The following is a 22,614-nucleotide window of genomic DNA, read 5'->3' on the forward strand; positions in this document are numbered from 1 at the left end:
TATAATATTGACATTTATTCCCAATAATCAATATTATTTTTAATATCCTTAAACTTACTGAAAATAGGAAGTATAATACAGAATTCTGGTAGACACATAAATGTCTTTGGGAAAAAAAAAAATTCCATGGTGAGATCCAGTACCTTTGGCAGAATGATTTGTGAGAATTAAAAGTAAAAGTAACATTACTGAATATGTACTGTATGCCAGATGCGTTTACATATCTTATAACTTATCTTCTGTATCCTAATGTCAATGTCAACCATTCTAGATTAAGTATTGATTACTGGTGGTAACAGTTTGAAGTTCTTTAAAAAGATGAGTTGGCACATGGAAGTTGTTGAATCCTCTTTCTTATATCCTGTCCCACCAAAGGTGCTCTGTTCAAACTTGAACTCTTATCTACAAATCCGCACACTCAAATTACATGCCCTTTATTTTTCTTTTCCAAAGTGCCATAGGCTATAATGTTTAAGCCATTTGACAGGCAGTAGGTACTCAGTAACATTTATTGTCACAATTTGTCTATTCTCCCTTCTGTCTTTCAAATGATGTCTCTCAAACCCACCTCCTTCCTGTTCAAGAGCTTTCAAAATTTAAATGAAATAGTTATTAATGGGTCTGCCATCTCTGGGTTGTCCCCTAATTTATAAGAGGAATATTAAGTAATCTGATGGATGGTGTTCCTGATAATACCAAAAACACAGGATGTACACAGAATGTAGTATCCCCACGTCTTTTCTCATATTGACCCTCAAAACAAACATGCCAAAGAACATATTGTTAAGTCATTTTTACAAGCGACCAGAATGGTGCTGTCTACCTAGGTGTACAGATTTCTGGATTCAAATTTGAAGGATGGATATATTTAGTGAGGCCATAGGACTTAACAGTTATGTTCCTAATGCAGTTCCTGCTGACTTTCACTTGTTACCGGCTAAGATTTTAACAGTCTCTGCCTTATAGCTGCATCATTGAGATCACTGCCGACAATGTGAAATGAAGGATTTCTGTGCTGTTAATTGAAGAATAAAATTTAAGTGCCCTAGCTACCAGACCAGTGGGCACGAAAGAAATGAGTTTGTATTTTTGCCCACAGAAAGAATAGCTCACCTTAAGAAGGAACCTCTCAGAGGGAGGTTAGGATTTTTCTCAGTTTGCAACAGTGGATCTATTTAGATTCTGGAAGTCCATTGGGAGCCCCAGAAATCTTCACTACAGAGCACCATCCCAAAACAGACAACCTTGGCTATAAAAACAGTGAGGCCGGGGGGCACCTGGGTGGCTCAGTGGGTTGAGGCCTCTGCCTTCGGCTTGGGTCATGATCTCGGGGTCCTGGGATCGAGCCCCACATCGGGCTCTCTGCTCAGCAGGGAACCTGCTTCCTCCTCTCTCTCTCTGTCTGCCTCTCCACCTACTTGTGATCTCTGTTAAATAGATGGAATCTTAAAAAAAAAAAAAAAAAAAAAACAGGGAGGCCGGTGTTTGGATCCCTTTCCCAGAGGATGTGAGAGGCTAAAGATTATACCTCCAGGCCAGACTGTCAGAGTCCCGCTTGCTTCTATCTCAGACCACAAAACATACCCCCTAGATCAGAAAAAGCATTTCCCTATTTGTCTATCTAGATGTGTGGGAACATCTGCCAATAACAATTTTGTTTTTATCACTAATGAGGTGACTTGTTGCTTTTGAGAAAAAATAGCCAACAAATTCAGTTGCTTCTTGAATATTCCCCTAAAAGTGATCATTGGGCCAAGCTGTTGGAAGAAGACTGTGCACTCAGTTATAAAACAAAACAAAACAAAACAAAAACCACAAATCTTTTAAGCTTAAAATGGGGAATTTCGATCACAATTATTTATTACACAATTATTTATTAAATTGGAATTTGAGAAAAACAGAATTCCTCTGTATTCAGATTTTTGAGACATACTAGATAAAATTTCTGTATATTTGGTTTACTTTCATAGTTAATAAAATACTCAAATGTAATAAAGTGATAACTTTTGCTGAAATCTTTCATTAGAAGTATAACATCTACTAGGAAAAACTGGTCTATTCAGCAAACATTATTGAGTACCTAATACTTGCCAGGCCTGGCCCATAGTTATAAGGATAAAAAATAGAGCTGATGTTTTTAAGGAATTCCCTGTTTGCTAAAAGAGACAGATCATTACAGTATATGTATACGTAATAAAGTATATAGAGGGAGATTTGAGACACTGGAAAAAAATTGGAGATCTCTAACAATTTCATAGGCAAGATGCCATGTGATCTAAGTCTTCTTACATTCCGGAAAATACTTTACCAGACTGGGAGATTAGAGTCTAAAGGGACACATGTTAATATTATATACATAGCATAGCCTAAAAGCTATTTACATCTCAGAAATTAAAAACCATAGACAGTATTATTACCAAAGTATGGGTGAGAACAAGATATTAATATAGAATATCTGATAAATGTGACAAATCTAGATGCACAGTTTATTGAGAAAGCAACTATGGCAACCTGATAGTCTGAGTATATATAAGTAAAATAGAAAATTCTCCATTTATTCTCAGTTTATCCAAATTTGCTCAAAACCCAGAAATATAAACAAACTCAACTATGAATAAATAAATGATTCTAAGTATTTTAATTTCTTCTTCAAAACCCAGTAATGTTTGGAAGTTTAAATGACACCTCTTACCTACCAAACTCTAATTACTTTATGACTAACTGGAGACATTTGCGTTTATAGATGGAAAACCTTTCCTTCTAATCATGTTTTTTGCATAGGTAAGATTTTTTAAATTACTAGATGTTTTGGACACCTGGACGGCTCAGTCATTTAAGCATCTGCCTTTAGCTCTTGATATGATCCTGGGGTCCTGGGATTGAGTCCCACATTGGGCTCCTTGCTCCTTGGGGAGCCTGCTTCTCCCTCTGCCTCTCCCTCTCCCTGCCACCACCACTCATTCTCTCTCTCTCTTCCAAATAAATAAATAAAATATTTGAAAAATATTACTAGATATTTTAATACCTTTATGAGAAATCTAAATGATAACACCCAGAGTGTAAGACTTCATGGACTAAGAGAAATGCCTTTACAATTTATAGTAAGACAGATTTTCTCATTTAAATCTACTCATATATTTTTAAACTCATAGTATTTAGATTTTTAAGCAGCTGATTTTTAAAATTTTCTTATTCTCTTATTTTAGTGCAAGATAGTTACAATTAAGTTGAAATTTTATATTAAGTGCTAATGTGTATTGCATGTTTACTATATGTCATGAGTTTTCTATATACTTTATGTTGATTTATTTCTTTTTAACTTTTTTAAAAGTTTTTATTTCTTTTTAAAAGGTTTTATTTATTTATTTATTTATTTGAGAGAGACAGAGAGTGAGTGAAAGAGAGAAAGAACTAATGGGAGGAGGGGGAGCAAAAATGGGAGGAGGGGGAGCAGAGGGAGAGGGAGAAGCAGACTCCCAGCTGTGCTGCCCAATGCAAGGCTTGATTCAGGACTCCGGGATTAAGACCTGAGCTTCCAAAGGCAGATGCTTAACTAACTGAGCCACCCAGGCATCCAAGATTTTACTTTATTTGAGAGAGAGAAAGAGAGCAAGCAAGCACCAGTTGGGGGTGGGGGTGGGCAGGGTGAGGGAGGGACAGAGGGAAAACCAGACTCCCCACTGAGCAGGGAGCCCCACATGGGGCTCAATCCCTTAGCTGAAGGCAGACACTTAACCAACTAAGCCACACAGGTGCCCCTGTTTATTTATTTTTTGGGGGGTGTTTTTGAAGATCTTATACTTAAGTAATCTCTACACCCAACATGGGTCTCAAATTTACAACCCCGAGATCAAGAGTCACATGCTCTACCCACTGAGCCAACCAGGCGTTCCCCTATCGATATATTTTTTAAAAATAAGTTACACATTCACAGGGTATAATCAAGGAATGAAAAGGATATATATATAGGAAGAGTTTCCTGGACACTCAGGAAATTCTTAGAAAATTTCCATCAGGAAATTCCAGCTTTTGAGGAAATCAGTGCTACCACTTCCTGAGTATTGTTCTTGAGCATTTCTGTGATTATACAAGCAAATATGTATATATGTTATATACTTTCCATCCTGTTTTTACACACTGTTCTACATTTTGCTTCTTCTGATTACCAACAGTATATTTTGGTAGTATCTCATTCCTTAATGAAATTGTTCCTTACTCTTTATTACAACATGGTATTTGTGTTAAGGCCAAAACAGCTCTTCTTAAATGGAAATCTAGGTTGTTTCCACTCTTTTCTTACTATAAAAGTACTGCAATAAATATCAGCATATGGTTATCAATTTATTCATTTAAAAGTGCCCTTGTGGGCCCCTACAGTCGGTTGTGTGTCTGACCCTTGGTTGTGGCTCAGGCCGTGATCTCAGGGTCCTGGGATAGATCCCTACCTGAATCTCGGTACTCAGCAGCAAGTCTGTTGAAGGATTCTCTCCCTCTTTTTCTCCCTCTGCCCTCCTGCTGTTTGTGCACACACACACACACACATGTGCATGCCCTCATTCTCTCAAATTTTTTTTTTTTTAAAAAAAGGTACATCTGCTTGATAAATTCCAGCTAGAGGAATTTCTGGCCAAAGTATGTATGTGCATTTGTAATTTTGATAGATATTGCCAAATTGTTTTATATGGTGGCTGTACCAATTTATACTCCCTCAAGCAATGTATGAGAGTATCTGTCTCTACCATACTCTCACCACCCAATATATCATTACTTTTTTTTTGTCTTTGCCAATCAGATAGGGAGGAAATGCCTTCCTTAAGTGGATTTTCTTATTAATCCCTAAAGCAGTGAGTAGTAGTATCATTATTATTTTATATATGAGGAAATTGAGGCTTACTGAAGTTAGGTTACTTCCTCAATTACTTAGATAAGAGGTGGAAGAATCAAAATTAAACTCACCCTGTCTGTCTGGGGCACCGGGGTGGCTCAGTCAGTTAAGTGTCTGCCTTCATCTCAGGTCATGATCCCACGGGGCTGCAGTGGAGCCCCACATCGGGCTCCCTGATCAGAGGGAAGCCTGCTTCTTCCTCTCCCTCTGCCTGCTGCTCCCCTTGCTTGTGCTCTCTTTCTGTGTCAAATGAAGGAATAAAATATTTTAAAAATTAAAATTAAAAAAACTCATCCTGTCTGCGTCTTACAGTATTTCCACTAAGGAACACAGCCAAATAGCCTTGAAACTTAAATTATATTCCTCATAATTATTTTGGATGATTCTTAATTCAAAAGTGATAGCAGTATTTTACAGTATCTTAGAGTCAGCATTATCAGTATAATTATTACTGAACAAAAAATATGTGTCCTAGTTTAAAAAACATCCTAATAGGCAGATGCCAGGTAAACCGACTTTAATGGTCTCATATAACATCATCAATTCTGAAAAATCTCATTCCATCCCCCCAAATTTTGGCCCTTATAATCCATACCTGGTAACCTGGTTTCACAGCTAGTTCAACAAAGAAAGACAAACTTATACTCATTAGAATAAAACTTCATTAAGCCCAGAATGCTGTGTTACAACAACACACTTGATGTATAAAAGGTAGCATAAGGATTAGGATTATAGTAGTGGTTTTCTTGTTTACCGTTCAAAGTGACTCGCAAATATTAAGTTCTGGTTTTCCTCACATACTGAACAAACAACCAAAAACCATGTGAATATTTCCTGCCACCTTTTGGCATTATTGGAAAGAATGTGGGTGGGGTGGAGTAACTAACTATATGAGAATCATGTGCTCACAACATTTCAAGCTACAATTTGAAGATATTATGTATGCATTTACTGGGTGTGGGCTTTCAGCATGCTACAGGTTCGACCTGTTTGCAGAGCTTAGTGGCAAGTCTGAGGTCTCTGCCTACTGGCAGAGGTTTCATAAAGAGAACACAGTGTTACATCAACCTAAGCTCATGGCTAGTAAAGTGTGCCTAAGAATCTCCTGAGTGGCATTTCTTGTCAATGGAGAAAACAGAGATGGTGCTGGGACAAATGGTTGGCCATCTGGAAAAACAATAAAATTGGAAGTATATCTCACATCCTGTATTAAAATGAATTCCAGATGGATAAAAGATTTAAACGTTAAGAAAAAAAAGTATGACAAAAAAAAATTCTCTCAGGTGGGAGATATGGTAGGTAGGGCCTTTCGTGGTATGATACTATACTCAGAATCCATACAAGAAAATACTGATGAATTAGACTACAATTTTTAAAAATTCTGTATAGAAGAACCCACCATAAATAAAGTCAAAGACAAATGACAAACTGGGAAAATTTTATTCTAACTCATATGACAGACTAGGTATTCACTTCATAGCATATAAAGAGCTTCTACAAATAAATGAGAGATCAACATTCTTAGAAAAGTGGACAAAGGATATGAACTTCCAATTTTCAGAAGTGGAAATACAAATTGCTCTTAAATTGATACTTAAACTCTCTCATAAGAGAAGAAATGAAAATTAAAACTACACTGTGATTGTCAAAAATTCAGAAGTTGCTAATGGCCTCAGTTGGCCAGGTTATGGGGGAAACTTGTATACTCATACATAATTGGTGAAAGTAATGTGGTAATATTTTAGTATTTATCAAAACACAAATGCTTATGCTCTTTGACTCCTCAATTTTACCTCTAGAGAAATGTAATTTTAAAGAGGGTGGTCAGGAAAGGGCTCATTGAAAAGGTAAAACATTTTACCTTTTGAAGGTGTGAGCCACTCTGATATTGTGAGAAGAACATACCAAGCAAAACACCCAATGCTAAGGTAAGTTGAGAGAAGGTATGTGACAGAAATAATAAGAAGGCCAGCGTGGCCTGAGTAGGGGGTTAGAATATTGGGAGAAATGTCAGAGAAATATTAGAACAAGATACATAGGGTCTTATGGGTCATTCTAAGAGCTTCAAATTTTACTGTAAGGAAATAGGGAAACCAATGGAAAATTTTGAGCAGAGGAGTGACCTGATGTGACCCACAGTTAAAAAAAAAAAAAATTGTACTCACTGTTGTGGTAAGAACAAAGGGGTAGGTCAGAGATCAGTTAGGAGGCTATTGTAAGAAGCAAGAGATAACAATGGACTGAATCAAGATGACAACTGTATAGATGGGATTTGCTGACAGAGTCTATCTGGGGTGGAGAGAAAGAAAGTTCCAAAATGATTCTAAGATTTTTGACCTGAACTACTGGAAAGATGGAGTTCCTATCAAATGGGATAGAGAAGTCTAAGAGAGGAACAGATTTAGAGGAAGGTCAGGTGTTAAATTATGGACATAATCAAGTTGAGGTGCTTGTTAGACACACGAATGGTTATGTCAAATAAACAGTTGGCTATATGTATTTGGATTTCTTGGAAGAGATTCAGGCTAAAGCTATAAATTAGAAAGCACATATAAAATGATACTTAAAGCCTGAGAATTGGATGAGATCACCAATGAACTTTGGCAGATAGAGAACCAAAAAATAATCCTATAGCATTCTAACTTTTAGAGGTAACAATGGCAAATAGGAGCCAGCAAAAGAAACTGAAAAGGAGCAACAAGTAAGTCCAGGTAATACCATGACAGTGTGGTGTCCTATAAGCCAAATAAAGGAAATGCATCAAGGAGGATGAAGTGATCAATTCAAATACTGCCAATGGATCAAGATAGAAGAGGGCTGAGAATGGGCCATTAGATTTAGCAATATGGGTTATCAATGAACTTGACAACACACACATAGTAGCAATAGGAGGAATGGGTGACTGGAATGGATTGAAAAAAGGAGACAATCAAGCCTCAAGATATGACTACTAGTTTCCAGGAAATGCAGGAGAGAAGAACATGCTAGATGACATCATGAGGATGCAAAGAGCCAACAACAGAATGTGGAAACTTCTGGCAGGAGAAAAGGGTAGAGAGGAAACTGTTAGAGATGAAGACAGACTTAAAAGACATACCAGCCAAATACAATGTATTTAGAGCCTGATTTGAGAAAATCTATTATAAAAAGATGTTTCTGAGACAATATAGGAAATTTAAACTCTGATCATTCATTTAGATTTGTTGGATATTAAGTTGGTGTTGTGACTGTAATTTTTTTTACAGTCATTATCTGTTAAAAATATATGCTAGAATATTTACAGATGAAATGACGTCTGGAACTTTCTCTAAAATGGGCCAAAAGAGAGGTTGTATCACTATGTTGTACACCTGAAACTAATGGAACATTATGTGTCAACAATACTCAAATTTTAAAAAAGAAGAAAAAACAGTACAGACAATTTAGGGAATGAGGATGGATGACATAAGATTGACAAAATGTTTATACTGTTGAAACTGAGTGATAACATATGGAGGTCTCATTCTACTGTGCCTCTGCCCTTGAATATGCTTGAAATTTTTCAAAATAATTTTTTTAAAAAAGAAAGTAAGATGAAAGTTATATTCAAGAAATATAGATATCTCTTTTGGGCTTTCTTGCTTTAAACAGGAACAGAAATGAAGAGATAGCTGGAAGAGAAGGAAGCTTGAAAAGTTGTGTTTGTTTTTTTAAAATTTCAGGATGGAGGGCCACTTGGGTGGCTCAATCAGTTAAGCATCAGCCTTTGGCTCAGGTCATGATCCCAGGGTCCTGGGATGGAGCCCCGCATCAGGCTCCTTGCTCAGCAGGGAGCCTTTTTCTCCCTCTGCCCTCTGCCTGCCACTCCCCCTGGTTGTGCTCTCTCTCTCTCTCTCTCACTCTCTCTCGCTCCCTCCCATCTCTCTCTCTCTGACAAATAAATAAATGAGAATCTTTTTTAAAAATTTCAAGGTGGGGGGCGCCTGGGTGGCTCAGTGGGTTAAAGCCTCTGCCTTCGGCTCAGGTCATGATCCCAGTGTCCTGGGATCGAGCCCCGCACCGGGCTCTCTGTTCGGCAGGGAGTCTGCTTCCTCCTCTCTCTCTGTCTGCCTCTCTGCCTGCTTGTGATCTGTCTGTCAAATAAGTAAATAAAATCTTTTTTTTAAAAAATTTCAAGGTGGAAGAAGTACAGGTATATTTGTACGCTGTGGTACAGATGGAACAGAGAGAGAACACTGGATAATGCAGGAGAGAAAGGAGAACTACTGGGGCAAAATCTTTGAATAGGGAGGAGGGATGAGATGTGGTGCAAACACAGAAGCATTGGTCTTAAATAGAAGTATAGATAGTAGTGTCATTTGCAAATACATTCTCCCATTCTGTGGGTTGCCTCTTTGTTTTGTTGACTTTTTCCTTTTTATCTTTTTATCTTGATGAAGTCCCAAAAGTTCATTTTCACTTTTGTTTCCCTTCCCTTCAGAGATGTGTCTTGAAAGAAGTTGCTGTGGCCAATGTCAAACAGGTTATTGCTTATGTTCTCCTCTAGGATTTTGATGGATTCCTGTCTCAGATTGAGGTCTTTCATCCATTTAGAGTTTATCTTTGTGTGTGGTGTAAGAGAATAAGGGCTATTATCCAAGATCTATAAAGAACTCTAACTCAACACCCAAAAAATAATCAAGCAAAAAAATGGACAGAAGACATGAACAGACACTTCTCCAAAGAAGACATACAAATGGCTAACAGACACATGAAAAAGTGTCCATCATCATTAGCCATCAGGGAAATTCAAATCAAAACCACATTGAGATAAAACCTTACACCAGTTAGAATAGTGAAAATTGACAACATAAGAAACAACAAATGTTGGAGTTGTGGAGAAAGAGGAACCTTCTTACATTGTTGGTGGGAATGCAAATTGGTGCAGCCATTATGGAAAAGAGTTTGAATGTTCCTCAAAAAATTAAAAATAGAGCTGCCTTATGACCCAGCAATTGCACTACTGGCATTTACCCCAAAGATACAGATGTAGTAAAAAAAAAAAGGGGGGGGGCCGTATGCACCCCAATGTTCATAGCAGCAGTGTCCACAATAGCCAAACTATGGAAAGAGCCAAGATGCCCTTTAAAAGGCGAATGGATAAGGATGTGGTCCATATACACAATGGAATATTACTCAGCCATCAGAAAGGATGAATACCCATCTTTTGCATCAACATGGATGGGACTGAAGGAGATTATGCTGAGTAAAATAAGTCAAGAAGTAAAAGTTAATTATCATATGGTTTCACTTATTTGTGGAACATAAGGAATAGCATGGAGCACATTAGGAGAAGAAAAAAATGAAGGGGGGAAATAGGAGAGGAAGGTGAACCATGAGAGACTATGGACTCGGGAAACAAATAGAGGGTTTTAGGAGGGAGGGGGTGGGGGAATGGGTAAGCCTGGTGATGGGTATTAAGGAGGGCATGGATTGCATGGAGCACTGGGTATTATATGCAAATAATGAATCATGGAACACCACATCAAAAACTAATCGTGTACTTTATGGTGACTAACATAACACAACAAAAAATTAAAGGAGTATGTATAATTTACCCATAGTAATAGAAGGCAGAGCAAGACAGAGCAGGTGGGCACAGATTTGAGAGGATAGGAAGAAGAGATAGGAGGTTGTTGAAACTCTCTTCTGAAGCCTCAAACAGAATGCAGGGTTATTAAGTGAGAGTGAGGATGGGAGGAAAGTGTTGGATGTTTGAGAAAGGAGAATCCTTTATCAAGAAGAGTGGGAGACTGAGTGTACCTAGGAGATATGATATGATGGCCAGGCAGCATTAAAAGCTGAATGCAATTCAGTGTCCAAGATTTGAAAGTAAGTATGACTAAGCAGCAGGGTTTTCTCTGCTCAGTGTCCATGAATGGTTTTGCCAGGTGAGTATGAACAAATGATAGATCACCAAGGGAGTGGCGAGTTGTGTTGTTTATAATAGAGCTAGGTTACTGTAACAAAGCAAACCAACATTAATTCTGTGACTTAAAACAGATTTTATTTCAATTTTAAGCAGAAATTACCATTCCAGGCCATTGAGTCTCAGCTTCAAATGCTCATTTAGGGTCTGAGGGGCCTTCTACCTTATTTCTCTTCCATGACCTAGGGCTTTTTTTCCTCAGCTAAATCCTAGAAACTGGGTAGCAGGCACACGTTTTACCAGTTATCCAGAGGGGGAAAGAGAGTGTAAGGAAAAAGCACTGCCCTTGTTTAAAGGGTCCAGCCTGCAGGTACCACACATTACTTAGGCTCATATTCTATTAGCAAAATTTTTGTCCATAGCTACAGTTAAATGCAAGGAAGCCTGAGAAATGTGGTGTGTATGGTCAGCTCTCTGCTTAGCTACAGTGCTCTGATTTTGGAACAAGGCTAGATTTTAGCAAATAATTAGAACTCCCTGCAAGGGAGTGATTCTAATAACTGACCGAGGGATTTAATGCTAGGGAATGAGTCTATGAGAGGATCTGAGGAGAATGAGGTCTAACCCCTAACTGAAAGGTGGTAGAGTCAAGGGACTACAGATGAGAGGCTGTTGGAGTCGGGGCTCTGAAGAAGAGTAGTGGTGGTACAAGAGAGATGCCCCACCCTGAGACTCTGAAGGAATTACTGTTACAGATAATGCCAAGGTCTACAGTATGATTTCACAGTGAGTGACTGATACACGGGGAAAGGCAAATTTATAGGAAGAAGAGGTCAAGGAACACCAGTATATCTGAAAGCTGACCAAATGGATATTGAAATTCCCTAGTTTATGTTAGGAGTACCGCTGGAGAAAGCGACCATGTGTCAGCTGCTAAACTCTTTGAGAAATAAGGGCAAGTGACAATAAGGGACAGGAGGTGGTATATCTGATGACATGAGGTTCAAAGCTGGGGTTTGGGGGGAGGAAGAGTTTGAAAATGGCAATGAGGAGGAAGGAGTACCCTCACTCTGTGGTTGGGTAGGATGTAGTAGAGAGAATAAAGGCCACCACTAGAGAGGGCTACAGAGGAGGGAGTAATCTGGGGAGCTTCACATTTCAGCTAGAGCAGGACAGTGAAAGGGGACTTTCGCAGAACAGGTTGAGAGCTTTAGGAAATTTGCTGCTGACAGACTGAGCATCACAGTGAGCCCAGAGAATGCATTTTGAGAGTAGGGGAGAGTGGGAGAAGGGAGGAGAGTGAGATTAAGAGCTGCATGGGGATTGGTGTAAAGGAGGTGGAGGGTGACCTGGGCTTCCAGGCTTCTTGCAGTGATGATGTCAATGGGGATAAAGGGATAATGTGACTAATCCTGATGGTTTCAGGATAGGTAATGTTAGCAAGGCTCTACCTGTTGTTGGGTAGGGAGGACTGGGGTCTTTCTAGAAATTCTGAGACCACCTCTTTGCTTCCATCACGCCATTGCATACAAAGACGGGGGAAGGAGCAGAGTGAATTCCTTCAAAGACTAAGAAAAATACCTGTCATGTTAAAGGACCTTCCTCCTCTCTGGAGGAAGGGCAGGGCTTTCCTCAGGCTTCTGGATGAAAAGCTTCTGAGGTTTTCTGGTGGCTCCTCAGCTTCACTTTGGGACCACACAGCCCAGGGAAGCCTGCAGGAGAAGCAGCAACAAGATCAGTTCTATCCCCACACTCCCCAGTCTCTGTTCATGAAGCTGCAGCTGAATTCTTGGGGTCAGGGGGACTTTTCTGTCAGAATGAATTCCTGCTGCCTAAGAAGTTGTATTCACTTTCAATTTCTAACTCCAGAACACAGAGGGTCTCTGCTGCTGCAACCTCTCTAGCGTCTCAAAAATGTATGCCTCGCTGCCCCCCACCCCACCACGCCCCCACCCTCGCCCAAAGTGCAGTTGCCCTGAGCCCTTTTTCTTTTCCTAACCCACGGCAGTGTCTAACTGAGCTCCATGGCTCTGTCTACAAGGAAACAGGTAGGCAAAGAAGGATGGGAGCAGTTTGCAGTGATGATATTTTTCAGGCAACAGACTGAATGTGAGTGGTTGAAGTGACAGACAAAATGTACAGAAGAGCTCCCCTCAAAAATCCTTTCTCCGCCCTGATGCCACTTAGTCTTTGGGTTTAAAATGTTCCTTATTTAAAAGACCAGTTAAGTCTGTGACATTTAGGCAGCAGACATCCTTCTTACAAAAAAAAAAGTTAAATTATCCTTGATATTCAATACTGTTTCAGAAAACCTAACAGCTAGAAAAACTTTAGCATTTTTCTTAAAGTCTGAGAAAGTCAGAAGCATATATTTATCTCCTCTGGATCTCTGAATGAATCCACAATCGCAGAATTTATCTACTATCTGGTTCATTCTGTCTCTTTAATTAAAACAAATAAATATATAATTTATGCTTATTGTATTCATTCATATAATTCATATAATATATTGTATATATATATAAAATAGCTTGTCAAATCTGTCCTATGATATAGCCAAGCCATAATTTGTCATCTATTTTAAAGAATAATTCTATTGAGGTCTTTCCTGGAATATCCCCCAGATTCTTCCTGTTGCATTTCTAGTTTATGAATCAAGCCTTTCACTCATTTATTTATTCAACAAGTATTTCTCTCCTTAGCAACCATCCTAGTGAAGATTTAACCACTTAGGGGGTTAGAAGGGCAATCCATTCCCAATCCTGTTCGAGTTTCCAATTTATTCAGAATAGCAAGAGAAAAAGACAAGGAAAGAAAAAAGAAAGGGAGGACAAAGAAAGAAGAAATGCATTTAAAGAGGTCAAATGTTTGTGTTATCCTAAATTCAGGAAGAAATATATGAAACCCATGAAAACGAAACTATAAAACCTTACTGTGGGATGTGAAACAAGGCTTGCATAAATGGAGAGATTTGTTGAGGTCCTAGATGGGAAAACTGGGTATTGGAACAATATCAAATATGTCCAAGTTAATCTAAAATTCAGTGCACTTCAATAAATACACTAACCCCAAATTTTAAAACTTGACAAGCTGATCATAAAAACCTTTGGGAACAGTAAATATGAGCCAAAATAATTTTAAGAAGTGAGGGACTGGCCCTTGACAGATACAAAAATATTCTCTAAATCAATAATAATTACAGAGTATGATAATTAACTGGAAAGAAAAGATAAATTGAAGAGAATAAAAAGTTCATTAAAGGGACGCCTGGGTGGCTCAGTTGGTTAAGCAGCTGCCTTTGGCTCAGGTCATGATCCCAGCGTCCTGGGATCAAGTCCCACATCGGGCTCCTTGCTCGGCGGGAGCCTGCTTCTCCCTCTGTCTCTGCCTGCCATTCTGTCTGCCTGTGCTCACTCTCTCCCCCTCTCTCTCTCTGATAAATAAATAAAATCTTTAAAAAAAAAAAAAGTTCATTAAAGACAGTTGAGACTTAATGCTAGCCTCCAACAGAGGGTTTTCCACATGCTGGACACCAGTCTAATTTATGATGAGAGCACACAATGGTTTTTAAAATAAGACTTGGATGGAAAAGATGATAATTCTGTAACAAAGCTCCTTGAATTCTCATCTCCTTATTTATGTAAATAAAGTTTCTCAGCATTTGTAACTATAAAAACAAACAAAAAGCATAAATTAGTGTTGAACCTGTCTCACTCTCATGATGAGTAATCTTTATCCATAAAATTGAATTTAGCTCCATCTGTCACTGAGAAAATACATTTACAGCACAGTTTAATTTCTTGTTTAAGAATTGCAAATTTGTTGGGGCGCCTGGGTGGCTCAGTTGATTGAGCATCTGACTGTGGCTTAGGTCATGGTCTCAGGTCCTGGGATCCAGCCCAGAGTCAGGCTCAGCACTTGTTGTGGGGGAAGGTGGGGGGAGTCTGCTTCTCTCTCTGACCCTTCCCCCATTCGTGCTCTCTCTCTCTCTCTCAAATAAATAAATAAAATCTTAAAGAATTACAAATTTACTATATTGATAAATTTTGTACTACTAATAATTAAACTGATAGAGCATTTTAATATTTAGAGCTTTAATTAATCCAGGAAATCAATTAATATTTTTATAGAGTATAACAATCAAATAATCAACGATTTTCAAACAGAAATGTTTTAATTTAAGATAAAATCACGTGGGATGGGGCACCCAGGTGGCTAGATCAGGTGAGCCACCAACTCTTGGTGGCTCCGCTCCTGATCTCAGCGTCCTGGGATTGAGCACAGGAAGTCTGCTAGAGATTCTTTCTCTCCTTTTGTCTTTCCCCCAGCTCGCTCGCTTGCTCTTTAAAATAAATAAGTCCTGGGACACCTGGGTGGCTCAGTTGGTTAAGCAGCTGCCTTCGGCTCAGGTCATGATCCCAGCGTCCTGGGATCGAGTCCCACATCGGGCTCCTTGCTCGGCAGGGAGCCTGCTTCTCCCTCTGCCTCTGCATGCCTCTCTGTCTGCCTGTGCTCGCTCTCTCTCCCTCTCTCTCTGACAAATAAATAACTAAAATTTAAAAAAAAAATTTAAATAAATAAGTCCTTAAAAAATAAATAAAATCACATGGAAGAACTGAAATAGAAATATTAGATCAACGATATCAAACCATGATGCCAAAATTTCTGGCTATTAAAGAAAAGCTACCACTTTCTTAGGACACTTAGATTTCATATGAGGTAAGTTCTTTGCACTGATGTAATATGGCTTAACATTTTTTTTCCCCAAAAAATGAAAGTAGTGATATTTAGCTCTCATTTACACCTTGACTGGAAAACAATTGAGAAATGTAGCTCAAAGAATAAGCATTTAATGGGGATAGGGAGGGGTGGGGGTGGGGGGTGGGGGATGAAATGGGAAGTGCAGGCTTGTTAAGTAAGCATTTGGTAGACCAAGAGTTGTCTGAAGGTGTCTTCCTACCACATCTTGAAAAAGAAGCTCAGGGGAGGCAAGTCAATTCAGAAGGTGCTGAGAGAAGGACCCAGCCAAAAAGGAATGATGGAAATGAAAATTTCAAACCATTTCTTAGGTCATCATTTCAGAAAATGTGTTCCCTGAAACATGAGGTTTCAAGATGTCAGTTGCTAGTTGTTTGGTGAAAACAATGAAAAAACATATTTTTATGGAGATATTTTTAAGATGCATTTTTTTTTTAAAGATTTTATTTATTTATTTGACAGACAGAGATCACAAGTAGGCAGAGAGGCAGACAGAGAGAGAGGAGGAAGCAGGCTCCCCGCTGAGCAGAGAGCCTGATGCGGGGCTTGATCCCAGGACCCTGAGATCATGACCTGAGCCGAAGGCAGCGGCTTAACCCACTGAGCCACCCAGGCGCCCCTTAAGATGCATCTTAAAAAAAAATCTATATATATATGAAGTTACCATATATATTGGTGTAATTGTTTATGTGATTGTTTTACATTAATATGCCTTGGGGGGAGTATAGCAAATCCACTGCCAGGTTGTTGAGTTCAGATCACATTCTCATCTGTTTACTGACTCTGTACAGCTGTGTAACTTTGTGAATTAATTCTCTCTTTTTTGTACACTTGGATTTTATTTTTTTAAGATTTTATTTATTTATTTGTCAGAGAAAGAGAGACAGAGAGGGAGATCACAAGCAGGGGGAGTGGCAGGCAGAGGGAGAGGGAAGAGACTACCCTCTAAGCAGGGAGCTGGATGAAGGCCCAGGGCTCTGGGATCATGAGGGAAACTGAAGTCAGATGCCTAACTGACTGAGCCACCCAGGTTTCCCAAGTATCAGTTTTCTTGTCTGAAAATGGGAATAATAATAACACTTCCCTCATAGTGCTGTTGTCAGAATTAAATGAAAAACCGCAACAAAAATGCTTAAAACAAGGTCTGGGACACAGTAAATGCTATGGATGACCCTGCTATTATTTTTAAGAATGGTGTGCCACCTCTAAAAATATCAGAGATGACTAGATATATGGAGAAGGGACATTTGATATGCAAATTGGTGCATAATCACCTCAAATAACTAATAATGGTCATCCTGTATGCTATTGTTCATATAACAAATATTAACTTGTTAGCTACTGGTTTGTGATGGTTTTGTGATTTATCTTTTAAAATATTTTATACCTTTTATAGTCAGTAAAGTTAAAAAATTCATTTCTCTTATTGTATTAACTTTAAAGAAAAACATAAAATAAAATTTAATTCCTTCCAGCAATTAATCTGAAATTATATTTTTTGTCTAGTTTAATCCAAATCATATCTCATGTATTCTTGTAATATTTTATAGAGAAATATCCATTTTTAAAAGGCTGAAAGCCTAAGTTTGAGGAAGATTGAACCATAAAATTACTAAATTTGTTAAAAATACAAGATTGCCAAAATACCTGCATTAAATTTTCTAGTTGGGACTCTGGTACCATTTATATGGTACTATTATAGCACTGTTATAGTTATTATAATTATATAATAACTATGTAATATATAATATTCTTAATATATAATATAATAATTATATTATTATAATAACTATAGTTATAGCTATGTTATAGGTAACATTAAATGACCATATACAAACATTTTTTTCAGCTGAATAAATTTAACTATAGATTTGGTCAACACCACTGGTAGGTACTAATGGATTTGTATTAACTTTTCCAAGCTACTAGACTTATATTCAATTCACTGCAGTAGTAATGCACTGGTATTTACTTTGGTAGTATACTAAGCAATTAACTAAGAATTTTGCAAATGCTTTCAATACATATGCTTATGTAATGAGTTTTATGAAGTGTTTAATTCACTTTAACAATCATTAGCTATGCTTTGACCTTAAGTAATTAATGGAATCTCAATTATTCTTGGAAGACAGACATAGAATAGCAATTTTCAAACTTTTTTTGGTTTGAGGAACCAAAGAGAATCTAAAAATTATGGACTCCTTCCCAAACACTGCACCTTCTTTTTTTTTTTTTTTAACATATACTGTATTATTTGTTTCAGGGGTACAGGTCTATGAATCATCAATCTTACACAATTCACAGCACTCACCAAGCACATACCCTTCCCAGTGTCCATCACCCAGTCACCCCATCCCTTCCACCCTTCTCCCCTCCAGCAACCCTCAGTTTCTTTCCTGAGATTATGAAACTTTATATATAATTTCAGGGGATCTGGGTGAGATTTCTCAAAGAATCATTCATGAATGATCTGCATCCAAATTTCTTGAGGTTCTAGTTAAAAGTTCAGATTCCTGAGACCCAGTGCAGACTCACTGGATTGGAATTTCATAAGATCAAGCCCAGAAATAAGACTTTTAACAATGCCCACAGGTGAGACTTTTTAAAAATAAAGTATTTTTTAAAGATTTGTTTATTTGAAAGAGAGAGAGAGGAGTGTTGGAGGGAGAGAAAGAGAGAAACTTCAGCAGACTCCTCACTGAGCTCAGAGCTCCCATGCAGGATTTGATCTCAAGACCCTGAGATCTTGGGGCGCCTGGGTGGCTCAGTGGGTTAAGCCGCTGCCTTCGGCTCAGGTCATGATCTCAGAGTCCTGGGATCGAGTCCCGCATCGGGCTCTCTGCTCGGCAGGGAGCCTGCTTCCCTCTCTCTCTCTCTGCCTGCCTCTCTGCCTACTTGTGATTTCTCTCTGTCAAATAAATAAATAAAATCTTTTAAAAAAAAAAAAAAAAAGACCCTGAGATCTTGACCTAAGTGGAAACCAAGAGTCAACACTCAACTAACTGTGCCACTCAGAGGTTTTCAAACTGTTTTTTTTTTTAAAGACTTTATTTTTAAGTAATCACATCCGATATGGGACTCAAACTCACAATGCCAAGATCAAGAGTCATATGCTCCACCAACTGAGCCAGCCATGCACCACATAAAATAAACTATTTTTTGTCAAAGGAAACATACACACACACAAACACATACGTGTGTATCATTTTAAAAATCAAATAGTATTGCAAGGCTTATGATAAAAACCAGCAGTCTCCTACCCCACCCTTCCCCATGCCCACTCCCAACATGACAGGTTAACACCCTCAACTTTTCTAGCTAGTTCCACTGATAATTTTCCTCCATATCTTTATATGCTTATGTCACTGTTCCTTGATTTGCCTGATGACTTCCTGCTATTGTGAATAAATACTGGAATATTGCTTCCCAACTCCATTTTTCTTCTTCTATCTCCTAATATAATTACATACAATTTTTTGTGAAGTCAATCGTCAGCATTACCTCATTGAAACTACATAAATATTGTTCACTGAGCCAAGTAACGCATTGCAATCACACCTCTTTTCCTGTATGAGCTTTCAATTTTTCTGAAGTTAATAATTGCCTCATTTTATCATTTGTTTGGTTTTCCATTTACCTATTGTTAATTTCCCCCAATGTGCTGGCATCTCTGCCATATACTTATTAATAATATATTCTTCATGCTCAAAAACTTCTTTTCCATTTTTCTGAGTTGTTCTGGGAGCCTTCTTCCCTCCTCCTCCTCTCTGGCCTGGCTGTTTTCTAGAAGTCCTGTGACATTCCTTCCTGCCACCTTACAGCTTTCCCTGCTGCTTTTCTTTCTAGGATCTTCTCCTCTATCTTCTGTTTTCATATTTTAATCTCCTATTTTGCTAAAATACATCTTCCAGCTTCCCAAGAAAGGAGATAATGTTTGAGACCTTGTATATATGAAAACTGTGTGTGTTCTATGTTACTTGAGTTACAGTTTAGTTTTGTAAAGGATTCTAGGCTAAAAATAGTTTTTCCTCTGAATTTTTAAGGTAGTGCTTTATTGTCTTCTACCATCAAGAGTGGTTAGTAGGAATTCCAATGTTACTCTGAGTCATTCCATTTTTTTTGATCATCTTTTTTTTTCTCTGAAAGGTTCTAGAATTCTTTTCCTTATCCAAGGTGTCTGAAATGTAACGATGATACGCCTCGAAGTGGGTCTTTAAAAAAATTCATTGTTCTGGGTGAGTCCTATCTGGGAAATTTCCTTCTATTATTTCTGATTTGTTCCCCTCTGTTTTCTCTGATCCTTCTTTTTTTTTTCCTCCAAGATTTTATGTATTTATTTGACAGAGAAAAAGAGAGAGATGGAAAGAGAGAGCACAAGTTGGGGGAAGGGTGGTGTGGCAGGAGTGGCAGGCAGAGGGAGAAGCAGACTCCCTGCAGAGCAAGAAGCCCAATGGAGGCCTGGATCCCAGGATCCTGGGTTCATGACATGAGCTGAAGGCCGATGCTTAAACAACTGAACCACCCAGGCACCCTTGATTTCTCTTTTTGAAACACTTATTAGTAAGTCACTGAATAGATTCTATAATGTTCTCATCTCTCCTCTTCTGTTTTCCATCTTTCCCAAATCTATCCTCCAGTGTTTGTATTGAATATTTAATTTACACTGCCATAGATTTTATTTTTAAGAGCTCTGTATGTGTTTTCCTTTTTTTTGTTTTAGAAATATATATCCCTTTGTCTCTTTGGTGATAATAATCAAGTACAGTTTTTTTTTTTTAAGATTTTATTTATTTATTTGACAGAGAGAAATCACAAGTAGGCAGAGAGGCAGGCAGAGAGAGAGAGGGAAGCAGGCTCCCCGCTGAGCAGAGAGCCCCATGCGGGACTCGATCCCAGGACCCTGAGATCATGACCTGAGCTGAAGGCAGCGGCTTAACCCACTGAGCCACCCAGGCGCCCAAGTACAGTTTTTTTTAAAGTCCTTTTCTCCTTGTATTGTTTCTATTCTCTTCAGATCCCTTTCACTTTCCTGTGTACTTTTCTTACTATGTTGGAGGCATTCATCAAATTTCTAGTGATTCTTCAGTTGCTATTCATATTTAAAAATGAGACTCAACATTTTATGAGAATTCCCTGTGTAGAGTATTGATCTGGGAAATTCACAAGTAGATGCTCTAGTAATAAACCAGCTTTTTATTGGGCTCCCCAATTGTAAATGTCTGGAGAGGTTTTTTCTGTTCTCTATCATCATTCTTTTTCTCTGGAAACTGAGCATTCACTTAATGCCCCTTTTCTAAGCCACTGACCAAAATTTATCTGCCTGGGCAGGGTAAGTATAGAAAGGAACCTGGGGGTCTATTTCATATGTAGACTTTAACCTATCCCTCCTATTTTCAGCCTGTACCTGACCTCCCCTTCAGGGACCTTTCAAGTCCCAAATGCTGAGGCTTTACTGATCTTCTGAAGGAAACTGGCCCCCATCTTCATTCTTAGGTTTTGAATTCTTCCTCCCTGTTTAATTAATTACTACTACTCCATCCACTTTCCATCTACCAAACACTTATTAAAATCTGTAATCATTATCTCATCCTCCTCTTACCATTGTTCCTTGTAAGCTAATGCCTTTTTAAATTCCTTTGCTGTCGTTTTAGAGAGATTTGAAGCAGTGGTGGGGGGGACAGCTAGAAGCCAAATACTTACAGACAAATCACTGTTTTAAGCAGAATTCTAAAGTATATCTTGGGCAACACACACTTGAAGACCACTGACTAGAACCTAGTTGGAATACTGGATGACTGTTGACTAACTACATGAACTGATGAATTTATGCAAAATTAATGATTTATGAAAAACAATGATGTATGTTGAATTATCAATCTGGGGGAATCAATAGATCTTGAAACAAAAATTCTTGTCAAATGAATAAGAAAGGAAAAAAAAAGGAAGGAAGGAAGAAAAATCACAAACATGTTAACCGTAGCTATTTTTTAAAAAAAAAAAAGAGATCTTACATTATTATTTTTTTAAGTAATCTCTACTCCCAACATGAGGCTCACACTCACAACCCTGAGACAAAGCCTCTCATGCTCCACTGACTGAGTGAGTTAAGCATCCCTAACTGTAGCTATTTCTGTCTATCTATGGACACATTATTATATTCATCTTCGTACTTTTCTATGTTTTTTAAATTTTATGCACTGTAGATTATTACTTTTAGAGTGTGAACGAGTATATGGGAGAAAATTTCTGGACCTTTCCCAATACCTCAACTATGGAGGTGAAATAAAGTCCACAGATTAACTGAACAAGCTTTTACTGAGTGCTTAGACCAAAGTTACATACCTCAGAGGCAGTAATAAATAGGTAAGTATTTTCTGAATCATGATCTGAAAAGAAACTGTTCACAAAGTATAGAAGAAGGAAGTATCTTGTGGGCAATTTTTTAAACTGAAAAGCAATAGTGTCTTCCACATTTTTACATTTAATTTGTTTAAAAACATAAAACACGTGTCTGGTACCTATCATCTCACAGATTCCATGCATGGAGTTGGAGATCAAGAATTCATAAACTGGGCGCCTGGGTGACTCAGTGGGTTAGGCCTCTGCCTTCGGCTCAGGTCATGATCTCAGGGTCCTGGGATCGAGTCCTGCATTGGGTTCTCTGCTTGGCAGGGAGCCTGCTTTCTCCCCTCTGTCTGCCTGCCTCTCTGCCTACTTGTGATCTCTCTCTGCCAAAATAAAATCTTAAAAAAAAAATTCATAATCTAATGATGCTTGGGTGGCTCAGTTAGTTAAGCGTCTGCTTTCGGCTCAGGTCATGATCCCAACATCCTGGGATTGAGCTCTGCTTTGGGCTCCTTGCTCAGCAGGGAGCCTGCTTTTCTCTCTGCTTGCCTGTTTCTCTCTCCCTGACAAATAAATAAGTAAAATCTTAAAAAGAAAAAAAAAATCCATGGGCTAGACTAAGAATCCATAGTGATGGTGTGATGTGTTTTTGAAAAACACTCAGGGAAAATACAGCTGCCTGCATTTTATGATGTATAAATGAATGCATATGTGGCTGATTCTCTTGGTTTTCTACCCA

General features: G+C 38.3%; 1 long non-coding RNA gene across 3 annotated transcripts in view; it reads right to left on the reverse strand.

Annotated features, from left to right (window-relative positions):
• The window catches only part of LOC122889516, a 34,087-nt gene that overhangs the window by 3,858 nt on the left and 7,615 nt on the right, over nt 1-22,614 (reverse strand). For 2 of the 3 annotated variants that reach the window (XR_006380934.1, XR_006380932.1), the window contains one exon: nt 12,354-12,484. This is a non-coding gene — a long non-coding RNA (uncharacterized LOC122889516). Of the gene's footprint in view, nt 1-5,085; nt 5,126-12,353; nt 12,485-22,614 lie in introns of those variants that run through there. The other variant, XR_006380933.1, reaches the window with a different exon arrangement.

This window comes from Neovison vison, chromosome 11 (genome assembly GCF_020171115.1).
Source record: "Neovison vison isolate M4711 chromosome 11, ASM_NN_V1, whole genome shotgun sequence".
Classification (NCBI taxonomy): domain Eukaryota; kingdom Metazoa; phylum Chordata; class Mammalia; order Carnivora; family Mustelidae; genus Neogale; species Neogale vison.